At 36.7% G+C, this 13801-nt stretch overlaps 1 protein-coding gene and 1 pseudogene across 9 annotated transcripts in view; both read left to right on the plus strand.

Annotated features, from left to right (window-relative positions):
- CNOT4 (CCR4-NOT transcription complex subunit 4) overlaps window positions 1-13801 on the plus strand; it is a 135648-nt gene that overhangs the window by 87151 nt on the left and 34696 nt on the right. The window lies entirely within an intron of this gene.
- LOC108384202 (signal transducer and activator of transcription 2 pseudogene) lies at window positions 1543-11951 on the plus strand (annotated as a pseudogene).

The following is a 13801-nucleotide window of genomic DNA, read 5'->3' on the forward strand; positions in this document are numbered from 1 at the left end:
TCTAGGCTATAATTAACAGTATCAGTAAGTGATACCAGCAGGCTTCCTTGTCTCATTCTTTACTTTTACAGTGATATCTGAAGTGTTCTATACACTCTTAAGTATGATTTTGACCATTTATTTGAGATAAGTATTTTTAGTCAAAATATGTAAATACCTTGTTATTTCTTAATTAGTGAGCTTTTTTCTTCAAATTGGAAGAGAAAATCGAAATTCACCAAATGTCTTTTCATTATTTGTAACAAGTATTTAGCTTTTCTTTAACTACTTTCTTGGATTAGTTATTAATAGGTTTCCTAGTATTATTTACTTTGCCTTCATAAAGTGTATAGTCAGAGCACATTCATAACTTTCAGTAGCAGGAGAGGAATTTCCTGGGAGCCACAAGTTGTAGAGGGAAATAAAGGAAGGAAAGTAAAAGGGTTTAAAACAGCATACTCATTCAATAACTTTGCCCAAAGCCATTACTACTGAACCTCAGTTGGGACCAGAATAAATTTTGACATGGTTACCTATGCTTTGAATAAGTATGTGATATAGGAAGGTTCTTTTGTCAGGGAGAGGGGCTATTTTTTGTTTAATGCAAGTCCCCAAAATTTGTTAAGGACAGTTAGTTGATGGCCCCCAACTTAGAGTTGTTTTTTTTGGCAAGCTCTCAATGGCTTGTTTTCTTTCCATATCAACCCCTACAAGAGTAAATTTGACTTGTCAGAGATACCAAAGGTCTGCTTTGGTCTCCATTTCCACATTGCCACTGTATAGGGTACAGTGAGTTTGTAGATAAGTTTTTTTCTATCCACAGGGGATAATTGCCAAGTTAGAATGATGAGCAATGCAAGTTTTTCCATGGTCCTACCCAAGAGGTACCTTTTTCTTATTCAAGATAATTTGAGAGTTAAACTTTCTACGGAAAAAAAGAAAAAGAAGAAAAAAGGTTCCTCTTCTTTTTTCTTAGCATTCCTATGTAGTGAGTAACAGTTTTATGAGAACTGCAAGAAAGCAAAACTTGAATCCTTATGGAGACTGATACTAAACCTCAAATGTAGTTTTCTCTTTTTTCTAATTAAGCCGAGCACAGATATTACGAGTACCCTAGCTACTAGTCCTCACTGAACCCTGATATGGTCCCCTGATACACATATATATTAGTAAGTGAAATTTTCTAGACTATGTCTTATTCTCATCTCACTTAAGTGAATAATAAATTATAAAAGGGTATGTGTCATTTGTTCTCCCCCTCCCCCTCATATAATGAATTTGAGAGTATATCTGTCAGATTGGCTATTGAGTACAGATGTGATGTTATTAATAAGTTGCTTTGAAATGATGAATACAAATGTGGGGAGTAAGGACATCATGCAGTAGTGATTCTTAAGGACTGAATATTTTGTTTTTAAGTTTGGGGTTTTGAAATGCATTCATTTAGATTGAGACTGTTTGTGTACCAACTGAAGACTAAAAGGAATAGTAGCTACATTTGCTGCTATGCCCAGGACAGTGAGTAGGCCTACCTGTAAAACTTTGGGAGTTACATTCTGGGGTATGCAGATCACTCAAGGTAAGTGATTATGACTTGATATTGATATACTGATTCAGTCAAACAAGCCACCATTGAAGGAATGGAGATGGAGATGTGCAGCTTTAAATGAAAAGAGAGGGTGAACAAAAATTTGGTGTCTTCTGTGTTCATTTAATTTCAATAGTCCTGTATGTTAGGCATCATTGTTATTTTACTAGTCGCAAGGAAATGAAATCTCATTGAGTTTAAATTGTTTACCAGTATCCTAGATAAATAAGTGATAGACCAAATTCTAATGAAAGTCTGTCACTTTTAAGCCCAAGCTCATTTTCCCACTCTTGTCATTGCTTGGTCTAGAAGAGGCAGAATTTCATGAGAAACTCTTAACATGAGTCAAGCTAACTCAGTTAGATGAAACTATGTAATAACTGTATATAGTTTGATTTTAAAAATCTCTGATACTTAAGGCTTATTATCTCAGAATAAATATAGTGGGTATACTATAAATTCCAATGAATTAATGGTATTTTAAGCAAAGCCTTCCCTAAACCACAGGTTGGTGGCAGTAGAGGATAAGCTAAAGAAATGGTGAAAGGAAAATTTCTATAGGAGTTTGTCTGTTTGTATTACATTGAAATAATAAGCTCTGATATACTGAAGGCCTAGAATGCCTTATTTATTCAGCAGAATGGGAGTTGTCACTGCATGAATCCTGTTTTCCTGCCCTGATATTATTTGGTAAACCCCTGAGGTTTAGAATAGAGTCTTGTAGGAAGTAGTCTTGGGGAGAGCTTTTAAGTCATGAATAGGCTTCAGCATATCTGTGAACTCTCTGGAGTTTTATGTAAAATTGTGTGTGTGAGCATGCACATTTTTCTGGAGAGAGGACCCATGATCCCCAAATAGTTATAAATTACTGGTGTATGCTGATATTTAGAGATAGAGGTGAACTCAGGAGTGATGTAAAGCAGTGATTCCCAAAGTATGGACAAGTGCCATGGGGGGATGGCCTACATTGTTTTTGGTAAAATGGATCCTCGGTTTTATAAGAAATATGTGATTTGCAGTTCCCTACTTTTATTTTTGCATAAAACTAAGGGCTACTTACTAGAAAACTAAGTAGTACATTAAAATTAGTGAATTACAAGATTTTTCTGAACTTATTTCTCAGGATCTTTCCTTATTTCTCTTAAGAGGTTTTATTCCCATGCTGTGTTTGGATATATAAAGTCACTGCAAATGTGCACATACACACCAGAATATTAGTATGTGAGCTCTGGCGTCCTGCTGCATCTTAGTAGAATATTTTCAAAAAAGTTAGAGACCTGCTAGAATTTTTTATCCTAGAGGGTGAGGTGTAGTGAGTGTGGGAGAGGGGCAGTTAGGAGAAAGGGTTGTTGGTGCCCTTATTTCTTAGGAGAAAAGGCACATTAAATGAGCAGTTATATGTTTAAATTCAACATAAGTACATAGTATCTTTTATATGGTATCTTTTTAAAAGATCAGACTTTATTACTAAAGTATAAAATTAAAATGAATACAGACTTTATTTGCTGTTTTTGAAAGCTTGTCATGGTCTATGATATGTTTTGGATGTTGGACACCAACTTTCAACTTTAATATTAAGAATAATTAATTTTTTGTGCTTGTTAGTAATCAAAACATATCATAAATTTTGGTTCATCCTGGAGTTATGAGAAAATTCCTATTAAAATATTTGCCAACCTGAAATTAGTCCAGGTATATTAGGCATTTTTTCCTTACCATATTAATAGATAATTCTGTCCATTTCTTAAGATGTGGCCATATTTTAGTAACAAAGTACAACGTTAAATACTAATGTATACATGAAACCTGTGTCTAATAAAATAAATTCTGCGAAGGTAAGCTACCCTAATCTGTAAATTAAATTTGTGTCTTTTGTGGTAGCAATGTTTATTTCGTAAGACTCTGGCAAGCATGAAAAAATGAATTCAGGAACATTTAATTTAGGAGCAATGTGAATATGTATTTCTGTATCTAATAACATGACAGTGAAATTCAGAAATGTCCGTTATATTTACATCTGTAAATTTTACTTTATATCCAAAATGCAGCCAAAATTAGTACAACTGAGACTAATTTTACCTTTTACATGTGATAAACAAGGGAACTAGACTTCAGTACTTTTTCTTCCCATTCCCAGTCCTCCCAAATGATTTTTTTTTTTATCCTTTTGTGTAACTACTTGTGTTACATTAGAAAGCGGGCAGGCTGTTTTCAGATTTGGTTGGCATTGCCACCAGAAAAGTAAAAGGAAGTCAAATTCAAGCACTATCTTTCAGGCAAATTAGTAGCTCACAAAGTTGGCTGAGCATCTGAAGATCCAAATTGAGGTGCAGTTGTGGAGAGTATCTGCTGTAGATAGTTGTGAATTTTGTTTTTTTTATCTGTAAAACAAAGTGTTTAAATTTGATATTAATGATTCCTTCTAGCTATGAAATCTGATAACTTCAGAGACTTTGAGGAGACTTGATGCAACTTGAAGCAATGCCTTTTCCGTGTGTTCGTCTTCACTTCTACTTGTGTAGTGATCATCAGATACCAGATGTCTCAATTTAGACTAAATGAATCAGAATCTCCAGGACAGTGTCTGGATATATACCCTATGCTTTCAATAAATATAAAGATGTATTTGTTGAAGAGATTCATAGCGCTGGATTCCAACTGTTGTGTTAATTGAAAAACATACACTCCTGAGGAACCTGTGCTCTCACCATAGATTTCAGAACTATTTAGGTCTAGAACTTTAAAAAAAGTCAGTAAGGCTGTATGAAAACATAGTATGTTTACAAATTTTTATCTATGGGGATTTACACACATAACATTGTCTTCTGGATCTTGTTATGAGACCTAATTACCTGTTAGAACTTATTAGTCCCACTTGAGTCCAGTGCTTTTCAATCAACTGTGTGTGGTATTTACGGACTTCAGGTTTATTGATGTCTCTTTCTCTTGGCATTGCTACTGGGCAACAGTTGATTCCATGGCTAAAATACTGTTATTTGACTTCTTGGACCACTGTGAGTATGGCTGCTGCACACCCTGAGTGCTTGTTGATTGGCACAACTTGCGAACATTCTATTGGGGCATTCAAGCCTTTCCTCAGGGCCCTTCCCAGTTGGTTGAGATATCTTTAGTCTCTTTAATTCTGATCCAGGCTCAGAGGGCTCATGAGGTTGGAGCAATGAGAGACAGACTCAAAGCACCTGGGGTGAGCCAGCAACATGAGACTGAATTCTGGATCCCAGAATTGAGGGCAGTGATGGAGAAGCTGGTGAAGTCCATCAGCCAACTGAAAGACCAGTATAATGTCTTTGATTCAGATGTAAGACCCAGACCCGACCCCAGTAAGGACACCCTCTTTGGGCCTCCCATTGGACCAGACAGCAGCAGCTTTGCAAGAAATTCTCAGTTAAATGTGCAAAAGCAGAAAGAAGGTGCTGAATGCTGCCAAAGTGGGAGGCATGGAAATTCCAGCAGCAAAACACCAGCATTGGAGCACCCCTGGACAACAGGTTGAAACAACTGGAGAAGTGTTCACAGCAGCTGGCGCAAAGCTGTTGTTTCACTGTGCCAGCTGCTCAAGGGATTGCATTGCCTGGTTAGCTATCAGGATGACCAAAGTGGTGGATCTATGGAAGGCCTGGTTCACAAGAGTTGCTATAATGTCTGCTCCACAAAGCCTTTGTGGTAGAAACCCAGCCCTGCATGCCCCAAACGCCCCAGTGACCCCTTATCCTCAAAACTGAGAGGAAGCTTACTGGCTAAACAAGGCTGCTGGTGAGCTTCCAGGAAGACAGTGGGTCACTCCCTGCAGAAGTCCTCACTGACAGGAATCCTCCTCAATTAAAATGTTTCCAGCAGTTCAAAATTCTAACTTCAAACCAGAAAACTAACCCCTGAGGAGAGGCAGAGTTGGGGTCTAATTTGGGATTTCAGCTACTTGACTATGGTGGAACAACATTCAGGGGTTCTAAAAAGGGCAGCAATATCGGGCTGCTGTGTGTAACAGAAGAACTGCCCATTATCAGCTTTACAATCAGATACGGCTACAAGAATCTGAAGCAGGAGCTAAAAACAGATGCCCTCTGTGTGGCAGTTATTTCTAAAATGAACCTACTCTCTATTGTCTTAGCCTTGGTTCTATGGTTCAGTCTGTTCAGCTCAAACCCACAGAAGCAGTGGTTCTTTATTGTAATCCCCATCAAACCCTCCTAGAGCTTGCTGGGCCCTTCTCATTTGGCACTTCTCCTGCGTTGGCCAAGTCCTCAGCCTGGAGCATCTGAGCATGCTTAGCGACAAGCTGTTTGGGTAGAACACTAAGACTGAATTTCATTGTTCTTCTGGGCTGACTTCACTAAGTTAAGAAAGCCCCCCAGGCAAGCTACCATTCTGGACAGGATTGGACAAAAGTCTGGACCTGGTATATGACCTGAAGAGTCTTTGAATGATGGCTGCATCATGGGCTTTTTTGAGCTCTGGAGCCAGAAGCACCAGATGTTGAGGGAGACCATCTCTGCTATCTTTCTATTGCAATTCAGTGAATTATTGGAAGGGGGCATCGCCTATTCTGAGGTGGAACATCAGGATGATGGTAAGCTTCTCATTTGCACTGTGGAGCAGTACACCAAGGTGGTACTGCAGTCACTCACTCTGATGGAAATCATCCACCACTACCAACTGCTTACTGAGGAGAGCATATATGAGAACCCACTATACTTCCTCTATCCCTCAGTCCCCCCAGTATGAGGCTTTTGGGTGCTACTACCAGGAGAAAGTTAATCTGTAGGAATGGAGGAATACCTAAAACAGGCTCATTGTGGTCTCTAACAGATGGGTGGATAAGCTACAACAAGTGCTGGAGCTTAAGCTGGAGCCAGAATTGGAGTCATTAGAACCAGACCCCAGGCTGGCACAAGGGCCAGAGGAAGGCTTGGAGTTAGAGTCATTGCTGTAACTGTAGGCAGGGCTGGATCTAGTGCCAGCACGGTAATCCACACTAGGCATGGTATCACAATGAATGGAAGAGACAAACCTGGGACCAGAACTGAAGCTGGAGCCTCTTCTTGAGACACAAATGAAATTGGGGCCCTGTACACATGGCTATTTCATGCCTGGTATGTTAGAGAACAGTCCTGTTTAGAAATAGGCCTTTCTGAGCAGAAATGGCTAACAAACTTTGTGCTGACTTTGTAAAAAGAAGAAAGAAACCCTGTAGTTTTTTTGTTTGTTTTTAAGTAAAAATGCCCTGTGCAATTTATTTTAGTGTACCTAGTCTTCTTTCATCTCATATCACTTGGACTTGGCAGTTCTTGACCAGAGAATAATCCACTTTAAAGAGTGGGTCTCTTTCTTCATTAGTAAATGTGGTATTTATTAAAATTGTTTTCCTTTCTTAAACTTCTTGGCATGATAATGGGTGGTAATGGATAGGTGGATGTTGAGTATAAAACAACCAATATGCTGATATAGCTGTAGCTTAAGCAGACACAGAGCTTTATGAAGAGAGAAGTCTGACTCCTAATGCCAGGGGCTTGTGAGAACTCTGGCCTGTTATTTGTAGTCCCCAGGTATGTTTTCTGTCCAACCATTAAAGATCTGAGGAGTTCACGTTTATTGGAGGAATTTGTACATACATGTTGTATTTCTATTGGGGTTATACTTGAATGTGCAGGGACTCTTGTATCTTTATATTCCACTTTTGCACTGGTAGTGGCAGTTACAATGTCAGGTTTAACCATAATTGACTTTCTGTAGCTTAAGTAGGAAATAAATTCTGGTTGTATCTTTATTCTTAAAGCTTTTCATTTACTATTCCTTGAGCTGTTAATTATTCTGAAAATATATTAAAGAATATACTAAAATTGAGTGGAACATAAGCTTACTGGTATCTTCCCCATTACTGGATTTTTAGTAGTTGTTTATGGATTGATGACACTGATAGAAATTTTTAAGCATCTTTGATAAAACTTTGAAAGGTGAAGCATAAAGTGTTATGATCAGTACTTATAAAACTGCAGTTGGCATGGTGCACAAGATGATGTGTTACTCTAATTAGTTATAGTCCAGACACATTCTCAAGATTATGTTCTGAATGCAGTATTTTCATGTATTGCTCTTGATATTAATTAGCAAGACAAACCTCACCTATATTGAAAATTATTGTTTAGTTCTGTTTAATGGTAGTAGCTGAGAAGGTGAACCAAGATCAGGATATGAACCAGTTCTTCTTTTATAATATCTTGCTTTCATCCTTTTGTTTCTGTTATTACTGCTTCCTTTCAATTTTAAATCCGTATTTCCATACAATAACAGTGCAAGTTTGAGGAATAGGTAGCACCAGGAGGCTTGTCTCACCATTGGATGACAATTCCACTGGCAGAGTTTGTTTGATATAACTATTTTGGAACTCTGAAATGTGTTGAAGACTTGCAACTTCCAGGGAAAGACTTGGCAATTAATTTTGGTAAAATTCAGCACTTAGCATAGTAGCAGCTACCCATCCTCCACCCCCCAGCCACATGGGAGGCAGCTGTGTATGTGTCCCTGAAAAAGACACAGACACAGACTTTAACTAAAGGAAAATGTGGAGAAAGTCAAGAAAATGATGTTTGAACAAAATGAAACTTAGTATAGAGGTAGAAAACCTAAAGAAATCAAGAATTTCTGAAGCCAAAAAGTATAACTGACATGAAAAATTCACTAGGAGATTCAAAGTCAGAATTGAGCAGACAGAAGAATGAGTCAGCAAACTTGAAGATAGGAGAATGGAAATTACTGAGTGGGAGAAACACGAAAAAGATTGAAGAGACATGAACAGAGACTAACGTTACCTGTGGGACATCGTCAAGCAGACGTACGTATGCATTGTTGGAGTTCTAGAAGGAGAAATGAGAGAGAGAGAGGAGGTGTAGAGAGAATGTCTGAAAACTCTCCAAATTTGATGAAAGATACAAATGTAAACATCCAAAAAACTAATGAACTCTTAAGATGAATTCAGAGACACCCACACTGAGACACATATAATCAAAGCAAATCAAATTAAATGAGTAATAGTCGAAAACCAAATCAAATGTTTTCAAGTCCAAAGATGAGAGAATCATGAAAACAAGAGAAGTGAATCATCAGAAAGAAGGGATCCTCAGTATGATCATCAGCAGATTTCTCAATAGAAACTCTGGAGGCTAGAAAACAGTGAGCTGATATAGTCAAAGTGCTAAAAGAAAGAAAACTGTCAACCAAGAATTTACATAATCCTATATCCAGCAAAACTTCTCAAAGAGTGAGGGAGAAAGTAAGACATTCAAATAACAGTTTATGACCTCTAGACCCACCCTGAAAGAAATGCTCAAAGGAGGCCTGCATGGTGAAATGACACTAGCAGTTACCTGAAGCTGTATGGAGAAATAAAGGTCTTAATCAGGGTAATAAATAGGCAATTAAAAACACTAGTGTTATTGTAAATGTGGTTTATAATTATACTTTTTATTACCTGCATGATTTAAGAGACCAGTACATTTAAGGTCCAATATATTAGTGTAAAAGCTAGTATTCCTGTAACTTTGACTTTTGTTTTTGTTTTCTACATAACTAAAAAAATTGATTTCTACAAATTTTGTTTTCTACATAATTTAGGAAATTGATTTAAGTTAGTTTATATTTTTGGACACACATGTATAAAGATGTGATTTTGGGACACCAACAACTGATGGAGCTATAATGGACCAGAGTTTTTGTTATTGAAGGTAATTTGGTATAAATTTAAATTACCATGTTTTAACTTAAGGATGGTAAATGAGGATACTCATGATAACAAAGAAAATAGTTCTAGAATATACACAAAAGAAAATGAGAAAGGAATTTAAACACTTCACTGTGGGGGAAAAAACCACAAAAGAAGACAGTAATACAGGAAATGAGGAGGGGAAAGCTCTTTGGGATAGAGAAGACAAACAGCATGATCACATAAGTAACTCCCTTCTCATCAGTAATTACTTTAAACATAAATGGACTCAATTCTCCAGTCAAAAGACAGAGATTGGCAGAATGGATTAAAAATACATGATCCAACTATATGCTGTCTACAAGACTCACAGTAGACCCAGAGACACAAACAGGGTTAAAAGTGAAAGAATACACTATTTCATGCAAATAGTGACAGAGAGACCTGGGTGGCTGTATTAAATCAGATAGAATAGACTTCAAAAAGTTACAAGAGACAAAGGAGAATATTATCATGAAGGGTTTGGTACAGCAAGAAGAAAGAATAATTACAAGCATGTACACCCCTAATCACAGACCATCAAAATATATGAAGCAAAAACTGACAACTGAAGAGAGAAATAGTCCTATAATAATGCTTGGAGACTTCCCAACACCCCACTCACAATAATGGATATAACAACCATATATTCTTTGTACATTACAGAGAGATTTTAAGGATTTGACAACACAACAAACCAACTAAATACAACAGACGTATGCAGAACACTCTACCTAACAACAGCAAAAACATATGTTCTTCTCCAGTGCATATGGGACATTTTCCAAGATAGGTCCTATGTTAGGCCACAAACTAAGTCTCCATAGATTTAAAAAGATAGCTGTGATATCAAATATCTTTTCTGATTACAATGGGATGAAGTTAGAAAAAACTAACAAAAGGAAATTGGGAAAATTCAGAAAATTGTGGAAATTAGATAACGTTTAACTAATGGATCAAAGAAAAAGATCACAAGGGAAATCAGAAAATACTTAGAGATGAAGGAAAGGGAAAACAACATACCAAGACCTATGGGGATGCAGCAGAAGTGGAGCTAAAGGGGAAATTTGTGACTATAAATGCATCTATGTATATGCTTACATTTCAAAGTCAACAACCTAACTTTGAAACTTAAGGGACTAGGAAAAAGAAGAACAAACTCAACCCAAAGCTAGCAGAAGGAAAAAGAAAATAAAGTTTAGGGCAGAGATAAATGAAATAGAGAATAGAAAAACTATAGAGAAAAATCAATGAGACTATAAAAGTTGGTTCTTTGAGGAGATAACAAAATTGGCAAACCTTTACCCAGGTGGACTAGGGGAAAAAAATCTTATTATTAAATCAGAAATGAAAGTGGGGATATTTCTACATGTTTTACAGAAATAAAGTATAAGAGTTGTGAAGACTTGCACACCACATAATTGGATGACAGATGAAATGAACAAATTCCTAGAAACACAAAATCTACCAAGACTATCATGAATAGAAAGCATGAATAGATGTATAACTAGTAAGGAGATTGAATCTAATCAAAATCTCCCAACAAAGAAATGCCCTGGACCTGAGGGCTTCACTGGTAGATTCTACCCAACATTTAAAGAACTAATACCAGCCTTTCTCAAATTTTTCCAAAAAGCTGAAGAGGAGGGAATGCTTCCTAATTCATTCTGTGAGGCCAGTATTACTGATACCAAAGCCAGACAAAGACACTAAGAAAACTACAAATCAGTGGCTTACAAACATTCATGCAAGAATCCTCAACAGAATATAAGCTATAGAATATAGCACATTAAAAGGATTATATACCATAACCAAGGGGAATTTATTCCTAGAATGTAAGGATTGCCTAATATACAAAAATCGAGCAATGTAATATGCCACATCAGCAGAGTGTAGCTTCATGATCATCTTGATGGAGTAAAAGCATTTAACAGAATTCAACACCCTTTCATGACAAAAACAACCACCTAGGAGTGGAAGGAAATTACCTCAACATAATAAAAGGCATATATATAAAACCCGTAGTGAACATGATACTCAGTGTTGAAAGACTGAAAGCTTTTCCTCTACAATGAGGAACAATACAAGGATGCCCACTTTCCCCTTCTGTTCAACACAGATGTTCTAGCCATAGCAATTAGCCAAGTAAAATAGGCATCCAAATTGGAAAAGAGTAAGTAAAATAATCTCTTTTTGCAGATGACTTGGTCTTATATGTAGAAACTCCTAAAGATATTGCACACACACAAACATACACACCAATTAGAATAAATGAATTCAGCAGTGTAGCAGGATACAAAGTCAACACACAAAAATCAGTTGTGTTTCTATACATGAACAATGAACAGTCAAAAGGAAATTACAAAAACAACTCAAAATAGCATAAAAAAAGAGTAAAGTACTTAAGAATTAACCAAGGAAGTGTTGTTATGATGAGAACTACAAAAAAATTGCTGAAAGAAATTAATACATAAATAAATGAAAATGTATCCCACGTGCATCAATTGAAAGACAATATTAAAATGTCAGGTTACCCAGAGCTATCTAAAGAGTCAAAATCCCAGCGACTTTTTTTATTTGCAGATAGAAAACATCTTAAAATTCATCTGGATCCTTGGTAGACAGGCTCCCCCCCACCCTAGACAAAATAATCTTGAAAAAGAAGGATCCTCAATAGGCAAAGTGATCTGGAAAAAGAACAAAACTGGAGGACCCACAGTTCCTGATTTCAAAACTTATTACAAGGCAACAGTAATCAGAACTGTGGTTTTGGGTATAAAGATGGACATACAGATCAGTGGAATAGAAGAGAACCCAGAAATTAACCATCACATACAGGGTCTAACAGTTTTTGATAAATGTGCCAAGATCATTCTGTGAGGAAAGGACCAACGTTTTAGCAAGTGGTGCTGGGAAAACTGAATGTCCACATGCAGAAGAATGAAGTTGGACCCTTATCTAACACCATATTAAAAAAATAATTAGAACAGATCAGTGACTTAAATATCATCCTAAAACAATTGTTAACTTGAGGTAAACTGAGGCAAGCCAAAAATGAGTTTATTTGGTAATAAGCAGAGGAATTGCAATTTGGGACAAGCAATCCAGCAAGTTACAGATGAGTCCATTGACGGTTTGAGGTAAGTTTTATTTATGGGAAGAGAATGTAAAGAGGGGAGTTCAGTTAGAGTCAGTTGAAATAACAAATGGAGAACAGCCTTGAAAATTTTCCTCAGCTGATAAAATCAGTCCAGTCACACAAGCAGCTCAGTTCAGCCGAGTTGTGAAACCAACCCAACTGGGGTCGTGTCCCATTCATGACTCTGGTAAAACTTCCAAAGTTGATGTAAGACAACCTCTGATCAGTTCCCCCATCATCCAAGAAAAGTCTGACACCATCAGTTTTCTGTAAATCTGGCATTTATGGGAAAGCAGTCTTTTAGTCCTTGGATTTGTCGTCTTGAGGATACATGCATGAGATTGCCCACTTTAATCCTCCACTTCTATTTTAGAATGAAATTACTACACACAATGAAATCTTTAAAAGAAAACAAGACAAAAACTTCAGGACATTAGATTTGGCAGTGATGATCTTGGATATGATACCAAAGGCACATAAAAAATAATAGACAGATTATTATATATAACATAATTTAAAAAATAGACAAATTGAACTTCATGAAAATTTAAAAATTTTGTAACTCAAAAGATAGCGCAGTAAAAAGGCAGCCCACAGAATGGGAGAAGATATTTGAAAAATCACGTATCTGATAAGGGATTAATAACCAGCATATATAGAAAACCCGTAAAAACTCAACAACAAAAACCAAATAACCTGATTGAAAAGTGGGTGAAGAACTTGAGAAGATATTTCTTCATAGAAGGTATGTAAATGGTCAATAAGCACATGAAAAATTCTCAGCATCACTAGTCATTAGGGAAATTAAAACCAAAACCACAGTGAGATAATTTGATAGGATGGCTGCCATCAAAAAAGAAGAAAACAAGTGTTTGAAAAGATATGGAGAAATTGGAACCCTTGTGCTCTATTGGTGGTAATGTAAAATGGTATAGTTACTGTAGAAAAACATTGTGGTTGTTCCTCAAAAACTTAAAAACAGAACTGCCAAATGATCTATCAATTCCACTTCCAGGTATTCAACTAGAAGAATTTAAAGCAGGATTTCAAAGAGATAATTGTATACCTATGTCATGCAGTATTATGCACAGTAGCTTAAGCGTGGAAGCAACCCAAGTCTCCAAGGACAGATGCATGGGCAAGGAAAATGTGTAATGTTTTTTAGTCTTAATAAGGAAATCCTGCAGTATGCTACTACGTGGATGAACTTTGGGGACATTATTGTTTTTGAAATAAGCTAGTCACAAAAAAGACAAGTACTCTGATTTCACTTATACAAGTTATTTAGGTAGTCAAAAGTCATAGTGTAATGGGTGTTGCTGGGGGGAAGGGGAAAGAC

The sequence above is a fragment of the Manis javanica genome, chromosome 6 (genome assembly GCF_040802235.1).
Source record: "Manis javanica isolate MJ-LG chromosome 6, MJ_LKY, whole genome shotgun sequence".
Lineage (NCBI taxonomy): Eukaryota > Metazoa > Chordata > Mammalia > Pholidota > Manidae > Manis > Manis javanica.